The 5,526-nt window shown below is 33.3% G+C and overlaps 1 long non-coding RNA gene across 1 annotated transcript; it reads left to right on the top strand.

The window, feature by feature from the left end:
• Positions 1–213: 213 nt before the first annotated feature.
• On the top strand, positions 214–744 carry LOC142224394 (uncharacterized). Its single transcript, XR_012719144.1, has 3 exons — positions 214–318; positions 404–502; positions 585–744. It is a non-coding gene; the product is annotated as an uncharacterized LOC142224394 (long non-coding RNA).
• The last annotated feature ends 4,782 nt before the right edge of the window (positions 745–5,526 follow it).

The raw sequence follows: 5,526 nt of genomic DNA on the forward strand, positions 1-5,526 counted from the left end.
CAAAGTATAAAATTATACGTCTTCGATACAAATTTAAATATAACTTGATGGAGAATAGCCCAAATCAAGTTTTTTATAAAGATTATTTTTTATAATGGATTATTAAAGAAAACTTATCATGGAAATTGCAATTTTAGCCGCTAAACTCGAACTTAATATCCACCTTAAATACTAAATGCTATACTGACAAGTGGAAATTATGTCTAATTTTAGAATATTTTTTATTTCAAATATATTCTGAGAATAATTTCAATAACGTCCCATTTGTCCATGGATATGATTCCAAAAATGTACCTACTGGATGGATTTTTCAATGTGGTAAGTTTTTCTATAAACGGTATTTTGTCCGTTTTTAATAAAACCAAAATTTCAATTTATTAAAAATAATTTTTTTCACTTGCAGGTAGACAGGTCTCGTAATGGTATTTTTTTGAATATTCTTACTGTTTAATACTAATTAAGCTGATATCCTTATTGGCTCTAGGAAATACTCTTGAAAACCGTAAGTTAAAGATCAATATGAACGATAGAATTAATTAATTAATAATATTTTTCTTATATTTTGTATAACTTTGCAATTTCAGATGCTTATAAGCCAAATCCGCCCAACAAAAGTTAGCCAAAATCGATGAAATTGGACAATTCAATTGAAAACATGGAAATTTAAATTAATTAGAAGCAATTACTAACTACCGACAAGTAAATGCGTCCAACGTACTAATAAAAATATTTCCTTTATTGTATATCATAAGCCATAGTTTTGTGTAATATAATAATAATTTTTTGAAATAAAATACTGGTGGTTATACAAAATTGACTTGTTTTGTACGAAAAATTTCTTAGTTGTATACAGGCTTGTTGTACCTTTGATTACTCAATTTCTCAACTTTTTTGAAAATTATACCGGCAAACAGTTTATTTCAAACCAATTTCTTAATACAGGTTTCCCAAAAAATTGTTAATTTTTCCGGATAGCAGGAATATTTTGAATGAGTTTAACTATATTCTTCCCACAGCATAGTAATAATGAACTAAAATACGATGTAATACATGAACTAATTTATAAGAAAATCATAAACTTATCTAGATGAAAAAAATCTTTGGCGCCAAATCATGGTCATTCTTACTATGGGTTAGTTAATTTTTCATAAAAAATAGTAAACTTTTTTTTCGGTGTATAGGGAATTTCCCCTACTTCTAGCAACACTGGCTGTGTTGATATTGCACCTACGGAGTTAGTATGCCACTAATATTGAGCCCATTATTAAACAAGTATATACGGCCGTAAGTTCGGCCAGGCCGAAGCTTATGTACCCTCCATCATGGATTGCGTAGAAACTTCATCTAAACACTGCCATCCACAATCGAATTACTTAAGTTGCGGTAACGCTTGCCGATGGCAAGGTATCTTAAAACCTCCTAACACCATCTTCTAAATTGTATGTAAGTCCATACGTGGTATATATTAAATCAAAAAAGATCGATCCAATACGTATATAATTCAGTTTGACAAAGTAGACATAAAATTTTGACAAAATTTTCTACAGAAATAAAATGTTAACAAAATTTTCTATAGAAATAAAATTTTCACACAATTTTCTGTAGAAATAAAAATTTTGACAAAATTTTCTATAGAAAGAAAATTTTGACAAAAATTTCTACAGAAATAAAATTTTAACAAAATTTTCTATAGAAATAAACTTTTGACAAAATTTTCTATAGAAATAAAATCTTGGTAGATTATTTTTGGCTCGAGTGGCAACCATGATTATGAACCGAATAAAATTTGAACAAAATTTTCTATAGAAATAAAATTTTGACAAAATTTTCTATAGAAATAAAATTTTAACAATGATGAAAATTTTATTATGAACCGAATAGAAAATTTTATTATGAACCGAATAGAAATAAAATGTTGACAAAATTTTCTATATAAATAAAATTTTGACAAAATTTTCTATAGAAATAAAATTTTGACAAAATTTCCTATAGAAATAAAATTACTATAGAAATAAAATGTTGGTAGATTTTTTTTGGTTCTAATGGCAACCATGATTATGAACCGATATGGACCAATTTTTGCCTCTCTTGGACACTTCGCAAGCCAAATCTGGGGATCGGTTTATATGGGGCATATATAATTATGAACCGATGTGGACCAATTTTTGCATGGTTGTTAGAGACCATATACCAACATCATGTACCAAATTTCAGCCGGATCGGATGAAATTTGCTTCTCTTTGAGGCTCCTCAAGCCAAATCTGGGGATCGGTTTATATGGGGGCTATATATAATTATGGACCGATGTGTACCAATTTTTGCATGGTTGTTAGAGACTATATACCAACATCATGTACCAAATTTCAGCCGGATCGGATGAAATTTTCTTCTCTTTGAGGCTCCGCAAGCCAAATCTGGGGATCGGTTTATATGGGGGCTATATATAATTATGGACCGATGTGGACCAATTTTTGCTTGGTTATTAGAGATCATATACCAACATCATATACCAAATTTCAGCCGGATCGGATGAAATATGCTTCTTTTAGAGGCTCCACAAGCCAAATCTGAGGGTCCCTTTATATGGGGGCTATACGTAAAAGGGGACCGATATGGCCCATTTTCAATACCATCCGAACTACATCGATAACAACTACTTGTGCCAAGTTTCAAGGCGATAGCTTGTTTCGTTCGGAAGTTAGCGTGATTTCAACAGAAGGACGGACGGACGGACGGACGGACGGACGGACGGACATGCTTAGATCGACTCAGAATTTCACCACGACCCAGAATATATATACTTTATGGGGTCTCAGAGCAATATTTCGATGTGTTACAAACGGAATGACAAAGTTAATATACCCCCCATCCTATGATGGAGGGTATAAAAAGAGAAAATCGTTAAATTAGTGTGGGTAATAAATACAAATTTGTAAAAATCGAGCAATATTCTTATGTAAGAGCTACAAGTACGTATAAGAACGATCGGCTAGTACATCAAAATTTGAAATTTGAGTAACATTGGTTAACAAATAAGAGTACTATGGTCAAATTTGGAAAAATCGAGCGATGCATATATATGGAAGCTATATCTAAATCTGAACCAATTTGCATAATATTTTGCTGGTTTGATTAATACCACAAAAGGTTACCTTGTGCAAGATTTGAGTAAGATCAGTTAAGAAATGAGGCCTGTATGGTCAAAAATAAGGTTATTAGGGCCGAATTTTTCAAAATCGGGTGATACATATATGGGAGCTATATCTACATCTGAACCGATTTCGATGAAATTTTGCACATATAGTTAGTACTATAGATGACTGGATCTAGCCAACTTTTAGTAAGATCGGTTAATAAATAAGGGTTCTATGGCCAAATTTGGGAAAATCGGGCTATACTTATATTTGGGAGCTATATCTAAATCTGAACCGATTTCGATGATTTTTTGCACATATAGTTAGTGCTATAGAAGACTACATTTAGCCAAATTTGAGTAAGATCGGTTGATAAATAAGGGTTGTATGGCCAAATTTAGAAAAATCGGGCGGTACATATATATGGGTGGTTAAAATAAAGAACATCATTGGGAGTGCATCTTCTGGAAGTGCTTTTAAAGCTGTGCCTTTGGAAGAACTTTCAAATTGTTTTGCTGGGTAATGGTACATGTGAATATATGCCTGGTTGTTCCGTATTTATGGTTTTATCACGCTAGAGATTTAATAATGCAGCTATAGTGCTACACAGAAAAAAAGTAAACTGCTCTATGGCAAGAATGAACTACGTCGTGCCAAAATTGAACTAAATTGTACTCCACAGATTTCCACAAAGCGTTTTTAAAACAACTGTTTTAAAAACGCTTTGTGTACTTTTTAACTGCAGTTTATGAAATTACATCCTCTCATAGAAGAAAAAATTAACTAAAAGTAAAGAAGAAAATCACTGGCTCATGATCATTTTAACCATATAGTAGTTCATTCTTACTATTTTCGAGAATCGTACGAAAATGTTCTTATGCTTTAGTACATATTGAAGTTATGTGTACGGTCATTGAACTTTATGCCCATGTTCACTTAGTTCATAAAATGTTTGGGACATACTTACAAAAAGTACAATTTTATTGAATTTTTATTTATTGAAATTTTATGGAAGGAACGTTTGGCTTCCTCTGCGACCTGCAAGCAAACCAAACTAATATTGGACGAAAAGAGCCGCAAGAACTCTGATTTTCTAATGGCGACTCGCAGAGATATTTGTAGATGGTGTCTGGACTCAGAGGCAACAGAATACTCCTACCATTTTCCGTGCCAGTGTCCATCATTATCCTTTAGAAGAAACAAGACACTGGGCTCCCTTTTCTTTCTGGATATAACGGATGTACGGAACTGCAGCATGAAGGATATACTTGTCTTCATCAAGGCCTCGGATGGAAGACCTAGGAAAGACGAATAAGAACAACTATGAGGAAAAACAATGGATCAACTTGGTCTAAGTGGGAGCCAGCCCTTTTTTTGCTACGGGCTGGTCTCATCCTCAATAACCTAACCGTAAAATTTTATTGAGCTGTGGAAAATTTCGAAGAAAATAATATACACAGAAAAAAATATTACGAAATTTTTTCCAATTAAAGTCTTAATTGATTTCAACTGTTCGTGGTAAATAGAGAGGCAGATGTGAAATATGGGGTTCGCTTTATGTGGGGGCTATATACAATTATGAACTGATATTGACCAATTTTTGTGTGATTGGGGATCGTTTTATCTATAGACCGATATAGAACAATTTTGGCATGGTTGTTAGCGGTCATATCATTACACAAATTTCAATCGTATCGGATGAAATATACTCCGCAAATAGGCTCCGAAGGTCAAATCTTGGTACAACGTACCAAGTTTCAATCGTATCGGATGAAATGTACTACACCAATAGGCTCCGGAGGTCAAATCTTGGGATCGGTTTATATGGTTTATATTTTTGCATGGTTGTTAGTTTTCATATACTAACACAACATACAAAATTTCAATTAAATTAGATGAAATATGCCCATTCAAGAGGTTCCGGAGGTCAAGTCTTATATCCGTTTATATGAGGGCTATATATTATTATGGAGTGCTTTGGACCAATGTTTGCATGGGTGTTGGCCATGTACACGCAGAGAAGGAATATGATCACCTCAAACATGTTTCAAGAGCAAAATGTTATTTTTGTATGGTGACCATGTAACATGTTTGTCACTAAAATACTATTTTCTCGTCAAATATAACCTGCTGGCCGAAATCACATACATGATTTCCGAGGAAATAACATGGTTGCGAAAACCATGGTACATGGTAACCACCCAAAAATAACATTTTGCTCTTAAAACGTGTTTGAGGTGATCATATTCCTTCTCTGAGTGCATCAACACCATTGGCATGTGGCAACACCATTTCAACCAGATAGGATGAAATTTTCTCTTCCAAGAGGCTCCGGAGGTCATATCTGGGGATCGGTTGATATGGAGGCTGTATATAATTATGGACCGATATG

The sequence above is a fragment of the Haematobia irritans genome, chromosome 2 (genome assembly GCF_050003625.1).
Source record: "Haematobia irritans isolate KBUSLIRL chromosome 2, ASM5000362v1, whole genome shotgun sequence".
Lineage (NCBI taxonomy): Eukaryota > Metazoa > Arthropoda > Insecta > Diptera > Muscidae > Haematobia > Haematobia irritans.